This window comes from Lissotriton helveticus, chromosome 6, assembly GCF_964261635.1.
Source record: "Lissotriton helveticus chromosome 6, aLisHel1.1, whole genome shotgun sequence".
Taxonomy (NCBI): Eukaryota; Metazoa; Chordata; class Amphibia; order Caudata; family Salamandridae; genus Lissotriton; species Lissotriton helveticus.
Window position 1 is genome coordinate 396,086,734 of NC_136067.1, and position 19,061 is coordinate 396,105,794.

Below are 19,061 nucleotides of genomic sequence, written 5' to 3' on the forward strand. Positions count from 1 at the left end.
CAGGCAAATAAAAGATCATCAGTGGTAAATTTGGAAGATAAGGCAAGGGCCAAATTTGGTGCAATCACTACCACATTATTATGGAGCTTTTTGCATGAGCCACACAGGTTATGACCAGGTAAGTACTCTCAGTCGTGACACCATCTGGTGACTGCACGTGTTGCAATAACACAATGTCTGTTTTTTCAGCTATGCAACATTAGTGAGGTAATAACAGGTGCCCTCTGCCAGGAAGTCTGCTCACATCCACTTGCCTTCTTCCCCCTCGACAACCGGCTATAAGCCTAAGGCGGCAGCTTGCAATGCTTTGCTAACCAAAGCATGCCGCTTGTCATAGAAAAAATATACTTGCCCATGACAATACATAACACAATAAACCAACACCCCCTCAAAGCACCATAACTGGCTTGGTTTACAGGGATTCAGGCAGGACAGCTCACATACTTCCGCACCCACCTGGGACACCCCTTAATGGGTAAAGACCTCAGGCTCATGCACCAAACAATGCCAACCATTACACCCAAATATACCCAGACACACAAACGCAATAATGATACTCACCACCAAGCAGCTTCAGCTCCAGATCAAAGAAACAGAAAACAGATTCCTGACTGTGATAGAATTCTTTAGAACAGGGCATGAAAGTACGCCAACACCGCCAGTGCTGTGAGGCTAACCTAATGGTATACACCGCTATGCAATTCTTCATTGGCCATGTGATTTACCATGCCTTGCATGTGAGCATATGGACAGGAGATGCCCTTGCCGGAATCTCAAAATAGACATTATTGTTTATTTATTTTTATAGTGGTCTTGGGGATGCCTGCAATTTGTGCTATAAATAGGTAAATATTAGTACTTATTGTGAGCAAAAAAAAAATCTCAAGTCGAAACGTGTTGCTAAATTATAGCATTGTAGTGAGGATGTGTCAGAACAATATTGTGCCAGCATGTGCTGTTTGGATTTGGACTTACCAAGCCTGCTTCCAGTCACCAGGTAAGTTTATTGAGATTTCATATTCCTGGTTTTTACTTCTCAGCAAAGATGGCTGAAATGGAACCTAGCCACCCAGAACAGGTCAGAATAAATAGAGCACGGCTGTGGGACAGATTGTGTGGTTTTGTTAAAAAGGCATGCAGCAAGTGCAGGAGCCACTTGCTGCTGAGCTTGGGCTAGAATCCCCACAGGCTGCTGTGAAACGTACCTGCCGTGTGTGTTTGTCTTCCTCGGCCTCCAGCACAAGGAAATGACCACCTTTTCACACCGCTCGCATTTTAAAAGCGGTGGCACGAAAGGTCTCTCGCAGGATATGCTGTGTGTGCGTGTACTTTAAACTAGACACTGCACACTTGGGGTAGCATAGGTGCATGTGAGCACCTTACAGAGAGCAGTGATAGTGACTATTTTGAAGCTAGACAAGGACCTGAAGCAATGCAAATCCGACAGACCATTATCCATGATTAATGTGGAAAATTCATTGCCTCTCGACTGCTCCCTCTACTCCCTCTCATAGCGCAACCAGACCAATTGAGCTTTGTGCCGGGACGAGCCATGCCTCACAATATCCATACCTTCTTTGCACGCTCACAGACCATCAAACCCCCCTCAGTGCCGCTGTAATTTTTGGGATGCCAGTAAGGCATCTGATTCCCTTGAATGGCCATACCTCTTCACCTTGTTGGCCCGGATGAGTTTCAGCCCCAACTTCATTAGATTAATAGGCCTCCTAAAGGAAAAACCCATGGCTTGGCTCGGAGTAAATGAGGTGATCTTGCCTCCTTTCGTGATGTTCACGGTACATGGAAGGACTGCCCTGTTGACCATCCTGTTTGCTATCGTAATGGAGCCCTTTGTGGCTAGGCTACAACAGCATCATGCAGATCGAAGCCTGGCGTTCACGTACCATGTGATGCTGTTGTCTGCGTATGCTGATGATGTCTGTTTGTACATCAAAAATTCCTGAGATAATTTAGACCCCCTGATTAGGAAATTCACTTGATCTGGCGGGCTTTCTGGGATTAACATCAGTTGGGCAAAATTTGTGCTCTATCCACTCACTTCGCTTCAGTGACTGAAGAATTAATCTCGGAGTTCCCCTTATGATGAGCCAGTGGCCCATATTTGGGGATTTGGCAGGGTTGCAAGGACTAACTACAGCCGCCTGACGGATTGGCTGGAGAGCCGGGTTGCGACAAGGACAAAGCTTCCGCTATCTATGGCCGGTAGATTAGCTCTAGCAAAGATGATTGTGTTACCAAAATTCCTTTATTTTTTCATCATTCTTCTGCTGCTACTTGCCCTGTGCTGTAGGCATCAGCTCATATCATATATGGCGGCACTAGCCATGGATCACCTGGGAGGTTCTCGCACTACCTTTTGTGCAAGATGGTCTGGGCATACTGAATATTGACCTCCACTACTACAGTGCACAGGCGGAATTTGCATTTCCCTGTTTATATCCCACACAATTTGTGGCCCACACAAGCACCCGAACATGACCCCACAGCATTGTTTCAGACCCTGCGGCGTCCTAGAGCAACACTTGACATTGCTGGCTGCACAATAAGGGTATGGTATGAAATGCGGAAGCTAGCTGGCCTGGGGGTGCTATTCACCCCTTCAGTTCCCCTGCTTGGTAACCCAGCCCTGCCCATTATGCGAGATACAGACACCATGGCAGACTGTCCATGTACCATGACAGAAAATCATTGCTACTGCTTCAAAAGTTCTTCCTGATATACATAGTTGACTTGCTACAAAATGTTTAATTAAAGTTTCCAATTTTCTTTCATCAGCTCTACAACGTTGTATCATTAAAATTATATATTGTCCAAATTTTTGTATAAATAATGTTGATAACATTTATGATTTGCATTGGCTACACTCGATGTTTTGATTTGCTGCTTTAACTAGTTTGTCGAAAGCCACTGTTTTGCAGTCTGGTAATGTCAAATAAATAAATCTGGCAGTACCCATGTTAGTGCTACATGTAAACATACAATTTTCATATTCATGTTCCAATGTATAACAAAGGCCAACAAGATTTTCAATTTCTATTCCTTCATTTTCCAATACTGCAAGAATATACATTAGACATTCCTTAGCATCTTGGTGAATATTCTGCGTGAATTGTGTAGAACCAGAACATATATCCAAAATATAACAAATATAAAAAACACTTTGTATTTTCCTTTTATCAGTTCTCAATTTTTCATAAATACAATGCAACACGGAACAAAATCTTTTTTCATGATTCTCTATAATTTGCTGTTGCAAACTTTCTAGAAAAAAACAACATTGACCACTACATTAGCATAGCAGTTGATACCTGAACTATTTTCTAACTGATACCCACCAATATCTTCAATAGTGTCCTTTTCTTTTTGCTTGTAATCTCAAAATTATCCTGATTTTTTCCTTCTCTATAATTTCACTTCAGATATTCTCATATCTTCTTTTTCAACCTACTACACACTTTTCAAATACAGTATATTTAAATTGGGAGCATACGCTCTTCTTAACCAATTATACTCTTTTACAGAGTTTGCATATGCACTAATCTTTCTCTCATCAAAATAAATCAAATACAATCCAGATAAAGTTCTGACTCTGGACTAAAGCAACATATGCCATACCCTCTCTAAATACGGTACTTCCAATGTTCACCAAAGCACTATCTACACTTAAAAATTTAGATTTATGAATAGTCACTGCATATGCCAGAGAAAGAAGAAACTGTTTTATACGAATATATAAATCTTTAACAAGCAAAAAACAAACTGAACAACGACCAATTTATTTTACTTCTTCAGTTTGATCAAATTTGATTTTTAAAAGTTCAATTCCATCCCACTTTTTATAATTAACAAAATCAACAACTTTACACATTGCTCCATTTACTAAATCTTTTTCCACATCCAAATTACATCGTAAAATTACCCAACAATCTACACATATATATAAATTCTTTTCTAAACCAGCAGTTTTAGATATAGATTTTTCTAAAGAATCCAATTTTGTTTTTAATAATTCCATCGAAATAATAGTGATTCCTTCATGCTCTATTTCATCAATGACTTCCATTTTTATTACTTGTTCATTTTCTAGCTTTAAATGTTGTTCATTGAATACAGAACACTCACGCAGTGTGGGCATGAAGCATAGTATAGATTTATTTTCTGCAATTTTCATATCTATTTTCATTTGGAAACAAGTTTGTAAGTAGTTGACTTTGCAAAGCTTGTTTGCCATGTTCTGTCAGTACTCGATCTTATATCGAATAGTTCCATAATCAACATCATTTGCCTGTCGCATATTTGTAATGAGTTCTTTGTATTCAAAATATGACCAAATGTTAACGTTTCCAACACTTCCCAAAGAGTTTCTGGTGTCTTCATGCACAAGTGTTTTAAATACTGGTTGTCCTTTTATGGGAGAAAGTTGCAGTAGAACTCCAAAAACAATGACATGTTCTCCTCTAAATAAGACATTGTACTCTGTTTTAAGAATTTGCTGCATTATTAAATGCACAAAAGCAAGCATTAAGATTGAGACCATGCTTACCTCATCAATAATCAGAAGTTTAATTTTCTTTAGCACTCTTGAAACTTTATAGCAAGCTACTCCAGATAGTTTATTATATTCCAATTTATTTTCATTCTCTACAGGTAGCATTAATAAACGATGTAATGTAATTCCTTTAATTTTGTGTGCTGCCAATCCAGTTGGAGCAGTTACAACAGTTGTTTTCTGTAGATAACTGGTCAATACTTTAATTAAGAATTTTTTTCGGGGGGGGGCATGGCTAGCGAACAGACAAGATGGCCGCAGTTTAACCGAGCTCCGTGGTAGACGGGGCCTTCCCGCATAAATCCGGTAATTGATCCCGAACGTACATCAGTGTTGCACTAAGAATCTAGTGGAGGACTACTTCCGACGCTGAACGGGCTAATCTGGACCCCCGGAGCTGCAGAGAATGCGGAGATCTGCTACTGAGAAAATCGTGGCCTGTGCCCACGTTGCGGCAGGGACCTAAAGTCAAACTCACCCTGGGCGGAGGTAGGCATCGTCGGTTGTGGCGGAACTGGGCACGGAGGCTGAAGGCGCGCTGACTCAGCTGTGAACATCCGTGCGGCGTTAGATCACTGTACCCGCATCTGGGAGACACAGGCGGCGGCGCATAATAGCAGCGGGGGAATACCATTGGTAGCCGGGGAGGCCCCGCACAACTGGGTCTCACTGACGGAGCGGCCTGGGTACCAGGGGGCAGCAGATTGTACAGCGCAAAATAATTTCAGTGGGGTCACTCACTGCTCTCAGTAGCAGCAACTACCAACGCTGGACCCCCAATGATAAAGAGATCACTGTGACCTGCCATCGGGAACGTAGCAGCCTAGAACCACGCTGCAGCCGGGGCCTCAAGTAGGGGCTGACCCCGGACTCCGGAAGACCGGTGCAGGACTGACATAGGCGGTTTTGGCCAGGGCGGAACTGGGCACTGAGATTGGCGGCGCGCTGCCATCACCGCGCAACATCAAAACGTGGTAAGCCACTACACCCGCAGTGGGGAAAACCAGGAAGATAATCAGTGAGCATAGAGGTCCCGTGCAGCTAGGGCCAATTGCACCAACAGATCTAAAGCAAGACACAGTAGGTAGCAGAGACCGGCATAAGGTGGTGATTTCCAGCACAGGCGAAGGCGTGCACCACCTGAGCACAGAAACAGAAGTGCCAACATTTTCCGAGGGTGCGCATCAATTCCACTCCGACAGTGGGAGCCGGGGAAAATAGACCGTAAGGGCCCATCGACCCCACCATCAATATACAGTGCCGGTGCAGACGCTGCAGAGCGTGATTACAGTAAGCAGACTCACAACGCTCGCGAATCTGCCGCAGCGATGAGTGGAAGAGGGCCCAAAGCACAACAGGACCCTAGGCTAGACAAATATGCCTACATGAAGGATTCCTCCGGAACGCTGGCTAGTATCCGACCTCCCGACGCATCAGAGGGCACAGAGGAGGTGACCCTTTAAGATGTAATGGCCGCCCTACGGACAATGCAGTCCTCAACTGGCACGATCTCCACGGATATCTCCGTAATGCGGGCGGACTTTGCTAAAATATCGGACTGACTGGTGGAGGCTGAGAAGAAAACGATGGGGCTCTCGACGGACACGGCAACACTGCAGCAGCAAGTGCAGAGGCTAGAAGAGGACAACAAAATGATGAAGGCCAAACTGGATGACCAAGAAGGCCGCTGCTGGTGAAATAACGTATGCCTGATAGGTGTGCCGGAAAATGCAGGCGGACCAGCCCTAGATCTTTTTGTAGAAGATCTGATCCAGAACCAACTGCAGCCAAGGGGGCACTCTAATTATTTTTCTGTAGAAAGAGCGCACCGTGTACCTGGTGGCAAACCACGTCCGGGAACACCACGGCTGTCGATATTGGCGCGAATTTTCAATTTTCGAGATCGCGATGCAATCCTGCAGGCTGCACGCATCGCACCACCAATAAAGGTTGATAACTCGGACTCTCCTACATTCCTGATTATACCTTAGCCGTCACACAACAAAGACGCAGTTTCACGGAGGTTAAGAAAGAACTGCGTGTCAGGGAGCTGAAGTACTCTATGATTTTCCCGGCGAGGCTCCGAGTTGAATCTGAAGGATAGACATTGTTCTTTGAAACACCGGGAGAGGCACGTGACTGGCTAGAGGGATGGAGGCCGGCCAATGGGCCCAAGAACAAGGAGAACACACCCGCTACTCACTGAGAAGACTGAGGGCAGAACCCAATGAGGAGGAATATCACCGCGAGATTGAGACTATGGACGCCTACAGGACAAACGCAACACAGACAGCAACAGCTAATGACCTACTATGGGGCATCACAAAAAGGCGGATTGGCAATATCCGATCTGTACATCAAATCTTGTCTCTTTCCTATGCAAGAACAACGCAAAAAATCTATATATGTAATCCAACTATTGAGTGCAGCCTTGATGTAAAATGCTTATGCACCTCAATCATTAACAATAGACAGTCTGCCCACCAACGGTGTTACAGAATATCACATTCATAAAAAACAAAAACACCAGTGCACATCATATCAAGTCACTATTATCCCTGTGCCTTCAGCACCATTCTTCAATTTGAATTCTTGGCCAGACACTCCTTCTCAATCCAAGTGAGTCACGTTGTGTAGACAAAATTGGAATTTTTTTTTTTTTAAAACCAAGTGCTTCACAGCCGACGTGCGTTTCAACCTTTGCGGGCTTCCTCAAGGCAGATTTCCAATATGCTCAGCACTGTATATTTCAACGCTTGTCACACTAAACCACTCTTAAAGTGAGCTTCACCCACTTGTATGTTCCAATCTATCCAAACACCAGTAATAGTAGCAGTAGTCCTCATGTATTATCTATTAGGAGCCATGATAAGTTCCATCATAAACGCCGTGAGCTCCTCCGACATACATTTCAGCTACAGAGACCTACTGTGGGGCCCCCATATTTTGGAAGAGGCCCTTTTTTGAACACTGCTGTGCGAGAAGAGACACTGACCACGAAGGGACTGGGTCATGAACATTCGATTACATGAACTTTGATCGGGGGTCGGAGCCCCCGCAGGTAAGGTCTAACAGATGGGGACAACACTGAACAGACAGTTTGTGATGGGAGGTCTTTATTCTGATCATGGAAGACTCATCCTTGCGAGTTATGTGGTCTGTTTGGGAATTTAAGCACTCGGCTCAGTTGGGGGGTGGGCAGTTTTAGAACTGCCGGGCAGAGAGGCATGGTGGGGGGCACAGGTCAAGGAAATCAAGGGAATCGTTTGGTTATGTTTTGTTTTTCTGGTTAACGTATCTCTCCTAAGGAGGTTGATGACAACCGTACATTGTGTTCATGCACACAACACGCACCTCTGCACTGACACTGCCAACAGCACTGTAACCACATATCACATAAACTATGCCACGACGTGATCCGGGAGCCGACTCTCAGCCGCCACGATCACTGGGCCCTCCCCTGTCCGTGATATCGTCGACCGTGAATGGACTGGGGCACAAGATCAAAAGGGGGCTAGTTCTTCAATATCTAAAACGGAAGGGCCCCACGATAGCGTTACTTCAGGAGACAAATTTGGTGGGCACAGCCTGTAAAGCGCTGGACCGTTGGGGATTCAAAATGGTAGCCCATGTGGAGTTCACATCTGGGCCCCGGGGGGTGGGTATCCTGGTGCATAAAAACTCTCCCTTGGTGATAAAGAGGACTTGGACTGATGACCAGGGCCGCTTCACCGCATTGTCATGTCAATGGTGAGACGGATGTACAACATGGTCTAGATGTATGCCCCCCCGGGCTTCATCAGACAGCCTTTCAGGATCTTGGGAGGTTCCTACTGGACCTTCCTGATGGGGAACTGATCGTAGGCGGGGATTTTAACGCAGTGATAGACGCTATTCAGGACCGAAGTCCGCCCAGAGAAACAAATAGGTCCAATTAGGCCCTGAGGGAATTCCTACACGCAATCAGACTAACTGACATCTGGAGGGTTAAGCACCCTACCGAACACCAGTACACCTTTCACTCTGGAGTACACAACAGTCTTTCCCGAATAGACTTCATACTCACTCTAATGATAACCCCAGAAAAGGGAAAGCAAGGTGGAACACTTACCACGAGGCATCTCAGACCACTCACCAATAGAATTCATATACAACGCACAGATTCCTGGCAGGAAAACAATGTTCCCACTCTACCCGGGTTATTTGAAGGACCGTAACAATTTCCAAGGCCCTAGCGAAATCCACTGAACAATACTTTGCCGAAAACACACAATCAGTGGAATCACCAGTCATTTTATGGGAGGCATACAATCAGTAATTAGGGGTCAAGCCATCTCGGTCATTACCAGACACAAACAAAAACATAGGAAGAATCTAGACACCCTAGAAGAAGCAGTTCAGAGGGCGAGGTGGCACATGCCACAAATCCTACTGACGTTAGCAACCCAAGAAATTTAGGGCTTAAGCATGGGAAACAGCAAAAACCAAACACTCCGATACCCTACATAAACTGTATGAATTGGGTGATAAGACTGGAAGAATGCTTGCGTGGTTGGAAAGACGAGAGAAGGAGAATAGATGGATTGCCCAACTGACGTTAGATGATGGTACTATAACGACTGATCCCCAACTCATAGTAGAGGAGCTAGCAACCTATTATGAAAAGGTTTATACACCGCGTGCCACTGCCACAATGGAGGAAAAAAATCAGTTCCTCCGAGGTATAAAAATGCCTGCACTACCACCAAGAGCTGGAAGCAGACTTTACGGCTGAGGAATTGAGGGTGGCACTGACAGCGCTTCACACGGGAAAGGCAATGGGGCCTAATGGTTTGCCGGTAGAACTATACAACAAAGTGGCAGGAAAAATCACTCCCGATCTCCTCAATATGTACAATGAAAGTCTACAACAGGGAATGTTACCAAAAGACCAAAGATTGGCCACGATTGTGACAAATCACAAACCAGGTAAACCTGCGATGGTTAGCTCTTCCTACTGCCCAATATCCCTAATAAACGCAGAAGCCAAGATAATGGCCAAAGCACTCCGATTGCAGCCACACCTTAAAACACTGATTCACTCAGATCAGTCTGGATTTAATGCGGGGCGCAACACCTCCCTTAATTTCCGACGCTTACATGGAGTTCTGGCTCGGATACCAATGATCCAAGAAGATGCAACCATCCTCTCATTGGATGCCACGATGGCGTTTGACCTAGTGGAACGGCCGTTTCTGTTCGCAGTACTCCGAAAGATGAGGTTTGGCCCAAAATTCTGCGAGTGGATCAAATTATTATACACAGCGCCTTTAGCGCAGGTGGTAGCAAATGGGTGTACATCGCAAGTGTTTACATTGGGGAGGGGGACGAGACAGGGTTGTCTGCTGTCTCCGCTCCACTTCGCACTAATACTGGAACCACTTGCGGCATGGGTACAGCAGGATTTGTCAATCCGTGGGATAAAACGGGAGGCGGACTGGGAAGACCGGATTTCGCTTTACGCGGATGATGTGTTAATATACTTAACGTCCCCGGCAAGATCCTTGGTATTCTTGCTGGACATCTTTATAGCATATGGGACAGTATCAGGATACACTATTAATTGGACAAAATCACTGCTCTATGTGTTACATGGTCCTACTCACAGGCTCCCCCGAGGTTGTGAGTTACAAATCGCGACCAGAGGATTTAAATATTTAGGAATATATGTTACCCCACAGGAAAATATTTTCATAAAGGAAAACCTGATGAGGCCGCTGGGAAAATTCCGGGCAGACGTTAAACACTGAAGATCCCTTCCGTTGACGTTACTGGGGAGGGCGGCACTTTTCAAAAGGCTGGCATTGCCTAGGTTCCTCTAGGCCCTTCAGAATACCCCATTTCCAGTCCCCCCTCTTACTTTAACGCAATTGAAGCCGAAGTATCCACACTGCTGTGGGACGGGAAACCTGCCCGCATAGCAGAGCACAAATTAGTGCGTATCTGGTACGATGGGGGAATCGCATTACCAAATATCAAATTATACCATTGGCCTCACAATTAGTGGTGATCAACCAGTGACTACATGTCCCGCAGGATGAACCAGCATTCAGAATAAACAGTTGCCTCCTGCCCGTAGATCGTCATATGAAAGCACTTTACACCAATAAGAGACGAAGCACACTCGCGGCGCACACAATAAAAATATGGCACACAGCACAAAGAGCACTGGGCTGGGAAGGAGTACTGACACAAGCCACCCTACTCTGGGAGACTCGATGTTTGGGCACATTGGCCAACACTTAGGGCTTTAGACAATGGGACCTCATTGGTATTACAAAAATAGGTGATCTATGGGTGAAGGAGCAGGTCCTACTCTTTGCAACACTGCGGGAAAAATACGGAATGGCGGAGACAGAACTCTATCGCTATATTCAAATTAGACACGCGCTCCATAGCGCTATCCCCCCGGATACCCAATTAGCTGAGACTTCACCCTTAGAAGACAGACTCCTCACGGACTATATGGACAAAAAGGTCATCTCCCAGATGCATCGTAAGATGGTTAATAACCAACCAGACCCCAGAGTGACACTGAAAGAGAGATGGCAGGCAGACTTAGGGGACATGGAGGAGTCAGACTGGATGGATGCACTAGCGTCGACCCGGGAGGCTGCGATACCATCTAGGCTAAAACTCATATCGTATGTATTATCCACGCACCACATTACACAAGCTTGAACATACCCTCGATCCAGTCTGCCTCAGAGGTTGTGGGCATACTGGAAGATTTTATCATATAATATGGGACTGCCCAAGTATACAATCCTATTGGGAATGGGTGATGTCTGAGATCTCTGAGGTGGGGGGGGCAGAAGTCCCGCTAGATCCCAGGTGCTGCCTCCTGAATGTTTGGTAACCTACTGATTTAAATTTGGCGCTACAGAACTGGGTCACGGTAGGGACAACGATCGCCAAGCGAAATATAGCCAAGAACTGGGGGTCTGGGGTGCTACCTACACACCAACAATGGAAAAAAGACATGGATGTCGCAATGGTGGCTGAAAGGGCGGTTTACACCCATAGGGGGTGACCCAAAAAATGGTCCAGAATATGGGGAAAGTGGAATGAATTCCGGGGGAATATATGTGAGCCTCCTCAAACTGAATCAACCCCCGAAGCAAGCCAGTGAATGTAGGAAGAGCCACGTATGGTGAAATGTGGATATGGATAAAGGAGGTTGGCAATGGGAGGGATGATATGATGGTAGTATTACCTGTTGTGGTGAAGGTTTCTAAGATATGATGCATTTGTCATGTGTGCCGTACGATATGATATGTACAACTTAACTTCGGATGGAGATGTTTAGTGTTTATTGTTCATATGGATGTAAATGACAACGCAATAACTATAAAATGTTAACAAAAAAAGAAACTTTTTTCTGTTCCAGCTTGACCACTGACATACATTCGGATAGGTTTAAATGATGTGCATGTGCATTCTTTCTTTTCATGAAGAAATCCATGGTCAATTTGTTGTCTCACTTGCTTATAGATTTCTTTCTGTTCAACATTTTGGGGCATATCATCAATGGCCAGCGAAAATGATCGCTGGGCGTGTTTAGCGTTCACAAAATTAACGCTGCTTATCACCGGATTCTATGGCCCGGCGAGCGCATTATCAACAATGCGCATCACCGAGATGATAGAAATCCCAGCAATAGCGGCGATAGTGGGCAATATCGCAGGATTACCTGCGATAAAAAAACATCAATATTGAAAACATTGGCGAGATGTGGACTCAGCATGACGATCCACCTCCCATGTTAAACATGGCTAAGTCAAATAATTAGCAGGCGTAAAGAACAGGCGATATAGCCGGTTAGCGCTACTTTTAATGTCGCTAGGCCGGTTAGCGATTCCCTTGTTTATAGGGAGATCCTTTGTTAGCGATTATTTTTCCCGTATTTTTGAGGGGAACGCCTACTCGCATCTCATTAACGATGCGAGGCGAGGCCAAAAGAAAATGTGAGCTAAAGCACGGATTCACGTGTTAGTGCGTCCATGCTGATAGGGCGATAAAAAAATCGCCGCTTTTCGTCCAAAAACAGATGCAAAAGCGGCGATAATTCTAACGGCGGCCCTTGATGATATGCCCCTTAGTTTTTCTTCCAAGTTTCCAAAGTCCATATTATCTTCTTGAGCTTGATGCATTGCTATTTCCACTTCATTCATTGTGATTGCCACTTCATTTTAAAGAATTGGTTGTCCTAGTGGATCTTGACTCAGTGGAGCTGAACTTTGACTGCCTTGAGAACTGTCTCTAGCAATCTCAGCTGCAATAGTAGATTCTTGATCAATTTCATCATTCAACATTTTGAGATAATTTGGAAAAACAGTACATTCTATGGTATATTTACAAGCATTGAAGGAATCTTCATAGCTCTGAAAATCTCCAAGTAATTCCACTTCTGTACGCCACGGTTTGAAGAGTTGCAAAAGTGCTAAATAGTAAAATTCCCCTTTGTCCAGAGTAACACAACTCATTGTTCTGTGATTAATCAAATTTCCTTTCCTTTGTTTCACCAAACATCCTTCGTAACAAATCACTGCATATTTTCCTTCATTTATGTTTTCTGTAGTATTCCGTTTAAAAGTGTAATATTGCAGCACTTCATAAAGACATATTGCCTCAAGATGATGACTTCTATTTGGATAATATGTGTCCAACATGTTTGTTTTGACAATATCTGTGCATCTTGGTTCTTTTTCTGCTAAATATTCAATTTCTTGTACAGATCACTCGATTTCGCTTTGCAGCAAGACCTAGACTCACCCAAATGATTCTTCTAGATTTTGAGTATATGATAACCGGCCTGAGCATTCATACGCTCCAATTTCTTGATGGGATAACATTTTCAAACTGAAATTGTACAATTTTTTACTAAGACTCTTCTCGTGAGAAATGTTTTCCCACATTTCTTTCAACTCCGTCTTTTCTGATTTTGTAATATAGGATGTCACATACCGGGCAACAGCAATGGAATTATCTGCAACATATTGAATATCCGTATTAGCATTTCACATTGAGAAATAACTGGATTATAATCATTGACATCTTTTGATTCTTCATTTCTTCTCAAATTGTATGTATTTTTAGGAGATTTTATAGCAATGGTATGTATCACAACTATTTACTCTTCCTTTGGATATTACAGGATATGGAAATTGAAAACGATATTTAGTAAAAAACTTTTCCTTAGACTTGTACTTCCATCAACAGTATTTTCCATATCGATGACTTTGGAATTGTAAGACTTGTTGCCTTAAAGTTTTTACATCTGTTCATTTTGGTATAGCAATGTGGCATATTCTTCAATAAAAGAAAAAACTGTTATCCGAATCTGTTCTGAATGTAGGTGCATCCTTGATTCATAACAGCATATGTATATGAGGAGCAACTCTAGCTTGATACTTCTTTCTCCCCGAAAAATCCACAACTTTTCCAAAAGGAGGATTCTTTTTATTGAAGATAAAAGACATCATAGCTTCAAACCTATGATTGAAATATCCGCGTACATTAACAGGATCCAAAGAGCACAATTCTCCAGGTGTCTTGTATTCAATATTTTTTAGATTTGAATTTGCCCCTCGAAGGAATTCAAGTAAATCTTGGCAAGAGTATTCAGCACAGCTTAGAGTAAGAAACCATGTAGGAGTTCCTAAGTTCCTTAGCATACATTTAAGTTCTCCATGACGACGATACCAGTACTCATTAGTACCACGCTGACATGCCATCAAATTAATCCGCTGAAATTCTAAGTGATCGTCTCTCTGATGTACTTTATCCATAAATTCCTTTGCAGAAACATTTTGAAGATATACTCCTGTTTTTAATATGTTTTTAACTGCATATGAAAGTCAAGACAAGTCACTCTCAAACAAAAGATGAAATATATATGGGATACATTGTCGAAATCTTGGATCTTCTGCATACAATCTTGTTGCCCGATATTCAGATGCAGGAATCTGCATGATCATTCATCATATCGTCCACCTTTTCCAGTTGGGAACAGCTGCGGAAAACAATGAGCTTCTAAACTTATTCCCATACACTCATGGGAGTCCCCTTTGCTTTTTTCATTTGTAATAATTCAATAGTATTACCCATCACTTCTTTCGAATGAAGTGGATGTACACTATAATGTTCATAGATTTCTTCACTTTTGGACATGTACACTTTTTAAATTTGACCACTTGATGTTTCAGTATCATCTCCTAAAAGTATTTCTTCTTCTTTTGTAGTAATCATTGTTTTTTTATCAGATATAATGTTGCCTATTGCACTTTCAAAACATCCACTAATTGTTGCCAGATTTTCTTACTCTTAGTAGGAACACCATTAACTAGAATAACTAGTGGTTCACTTTCTACATTCTCTACACAAAAAGTTTCAATATTTTTCTTTAACTCTAGAGGTAAATATACTACTCTTCCTTTTAAACCTCTCTGTAAATCTGTAGGAGGCAATTTACCTGTTTTAGACTCCATACGAACAATAGCTTGAAATGGGTGCACACATTGAATCAGAATAGACTCATACGTATTTAAATCTATCAGTTCTGGAGGAATAGTTACCAACCCTTATTATGAACAGCTCTAGCGGGCATTTTATTCTTGTCTAATTTGTTATAACATTATTTACGAATACACCGATCAGAACCCAAATCAAAACAATTCTCTACCAACAAATAAGTTGCAAATTCCTTCCACTTATCATTATTTTCACTTTCACTTTTTAAATACAGATCAACAGTCCTAGTTTGATAATGAGTTCGCTGGCAACAAATACAAGAATAATTTGCATTTCCCTGTTTATATCCCACACAATTTGTGGCCCACACAAGCACCCGAACATGACCCCACAGCATTGTTTCAGACCCTGCGGCGTCCTAGAGCAACACTTGACATTGCTGGCTGCACAATAAGGGTATGGTATGAAATGCGGAAGCTAGCTGGCCTGGGGGTGCTATTCACCCCTTCAGTTCCCCTGCTTGGTAACCCAGCCCTGCCCATCATGCAAGATACAGGTACCATGACAGACTGTCCATGTACCATGACAGAAAATCATTGCTACTGCTTCAAAGTTCTTCCTGATATACATAGTTGACTTGCTACAAAATGTTTAATTAAAGTTTCCAATTTTCTTCCATCAGCTCTACAACGTTGTATCATTAAAATTATATATTGTCCAATTTTTTTTAAAATAATGTTGATAACATTTATGATTTGCATTGGCTACACTCCATGTTTTGATTTTCTGCTTTAACTAGTTTGTCGAAAGGCAGTGTTTTGCAGTCTGGTAATGTCAAATAAATAAATCTTGCAGTACCCATGTTAGTGCTACATGTAAACATACAATTTTCATATTCATGTTCCCATGTATAACGAAGGCCAAAAAGATTTTCAATTTCTATTCCTTCATTTTCCAATACTGCAAGCATATAGTGGAGAGGTGTGGCTCACTGGTTAGAGGCGGCAGACCTGTAAGCAGAGAACGGCCCGGGACCAGGGTTCAATTCCCGACGCGGCAGGGTCTTGGACCAGGGTCAACGGACTCGATAATTCTCGCCTCAGTGCCTACTCTAACCAGGGAACACACTCGGTAACTCTGGCCATTAAGCTTGCCTCATCTCTACAACGGCCCCCCACAGACGCCGGGGATGCCTGGTTTCACCCTGGAGATACCCAGAAAGGGACCATCTCACAGGGAAAACCAGGACGGGTTCCCCAGCGGTCTACAGCGCCATGACACTCGGGTAGAGTAACAGTGCGCTTTACAAGTATCCCACATTTACATATACATTAGACATTCCTGAGCATCTTGGTGAATATTCTGCATGAATTGTGTAGAAGCAGAACATATATCCAAAATATAAAAAACACTTTGTATTTTCCTTTTATCAGTTCTCAATTTTTCATAAATACAATGCAACATGGAACAAACTCTTTTTTCACGATTCTCCATAATTTGCTGTTGCAAACTTTCTAGAAAAAAACAACATTGACCACTACATTAGCATAGCAGTTGATACCTGAACTATTTTCTAACTGATACCCACCAATATCTTCAAAAGTGTCCTTTTTCTTTTTGCTTGTAATCTCAACATTATCCTGATTTTTTCCTTCTCTATAGATTCACTTCAGATATTCTCATATCTTCTTTTTCGACCTACTACACACTTTTCAAATACAGGATATTCACCGAAATTGGGAGCATACGCTCTTCTTAACGAATTATACTCTTTTACAGAGTTTGCATATGCACTAATCTTTCTCTCATCAAAATCAATCAAATACAATCCAGATAAAGTTCTGACTCGGGACTAAAGCAACATATGCCATACTCTCTCGGTACTTCCAATGTTCACCAAAGCACTGTCTACACTTAAAAATTGAGATTCATGAATAGTCACTGCATATGCCAGAGAAAGAGGAAACTGTTTTCTACGAATATATAAATCTTTAACAAGAAAAAAACAAACTGAACAACGACCAATTTATTTTACTTCTTCAGTTTGATCAAATTTGATTTTTAAAAATTCAATTCCATCTCATTTTTTATAATTAAGAAAATCAACAACTTTACACATTGCTCCATTTACTAAATCTTTTTCCACATCCAAATTACATCGTAAAATTACCCAACAATCTAAACATATATATAAATTCTTTTCTAAACCAGCAGTTTTAGATATAGATTTTTCTAAGGAATCCAATTTAGTTTTAAATTTTTCCATCGAAATAATAGTGATTCCTTCATGCTCTATTTTATCAATGACTTCCATTTTTATTACTTGTTCTTTTTCTAGCTTTAAATGTTGTTCATTGAATACAGAACACTCGCGCAGTGTGGGCATGAAGCATAGTATAGATTTATTTTCTGCAATTTTCATATATATTTTCATTTGGAAACAAGTTTGTAAGTAGTTGACTTTGCAAAGCTTGTTTGCCATGTTCTGTCAGTGCTCCATCTTATATCTTGAAGAATAGTTCCATAATCAACATCATTTGCCTGTCGCATATTTGTAATGAGTTCTTTGTATTCAAAATATGACCAAATGTTAACGTTTCCAACACTTCCCAAAGAGTTTCTGGTGTCTTCATGCACAAGTGTTTTAAATACTGGTTGTCCTTTTATGGGAGAAAGTTGCAGTAGAACTCCAAAAACGATGACATGTTCTCCTCTAAATAAGACATTGTACTCTGTTTTAAGAATTTGCTGCATACTTAAATGCACAAAAGCAAGCATTAAGATTGAGACCATGCTTAACTCATCAATAATCAGAAGTTTAATTTTCTTTAGCACTCTTGAAACTTTATAGCAAGCTTCTCCAGATAGTTTATTATATTCCAATTTATTTTCATTCTCTACAGGTAGCATTAATAAACGATGTAATGTAATTCCTTTAAAGTTGTGTGCTGCCAATCCAGTTGGAGCAGTTACAACAGTTGTTTTCTGTAGATAACTGGTCAATACTTTAATTAAGAAAATGTTTCCTGGGGGGGGCATGGCTAGCGACCAGACAAGATGGCCGCAGTTTAACCGAGCTCCGTAACCGAGCCTTCCCGCATAAATCCGGTAATTGATCCTGAACGAACATCAGTGTTGCACTAAGAATCTAGTGGAGGACTACTTCCGACGCTGAACGGGCTAATCTGGACCCCCAGAGCTGCAGAGAATGCGGAGATCTGCTACTGATAAAATCGCGGCCTGTGCCCACGTTGCAGCCGGGACCTAAAGTCAAACTCACCCTGGACGGAGGTAGACGTCATCGGTTGTGGCGGAACTGGGCACGGAGAATGAAGGCGCGCTCACTCGGCCGTGAACCGCCGTGCGGCGTTAGATCACTGTACCCGCATCTGGGAGAAACAGGCGGCGACGCATAATAGCAGCGGAGGAATACCATCGGTAGCCGGGCAGGCCCCACACAACTGGGTCTCACTGACAGAGCGGCCTGGGTACCAGCGGGCAACAGATTGTGCAGCGCAAAATAATTTCAGTGGGGTCACTCACTGCTCTCAGTAGCAGCAACTTCCAACGCTGGACCCCCAATGATAAAGAGTTCACTGTGACCTGCCATCGGGAACGTGGCAGCCTAGAACCACGCTGCAGACGGGGCCTCAAGTAGGGGCTGACCCCAGACTCCGGAATACCGGTGCAGGACTGACGTAGGCGGTTTTGGCCGGGGCGGAACTGGGCACTGAGATTGGCGGCGCGCTGCCATCACCGCGCAACATCAAAACGTGGTCAGCCACTACACCCACAGTGGGGAAAACCAGGAAGATAATCAGTGAGCATAGAGGTCCCGTGCAGCTCGGGCCAATTGCACCAACAGAACTAAAGCAAGACACAGTAGGTAGCAGAGACCGGCATAAGGTGGTGATTGCCAGCACAGGCGAAGGCGTGCACCACCTGAGCGCAGAAACAGAAGTGCCAACATTTTCCGAGG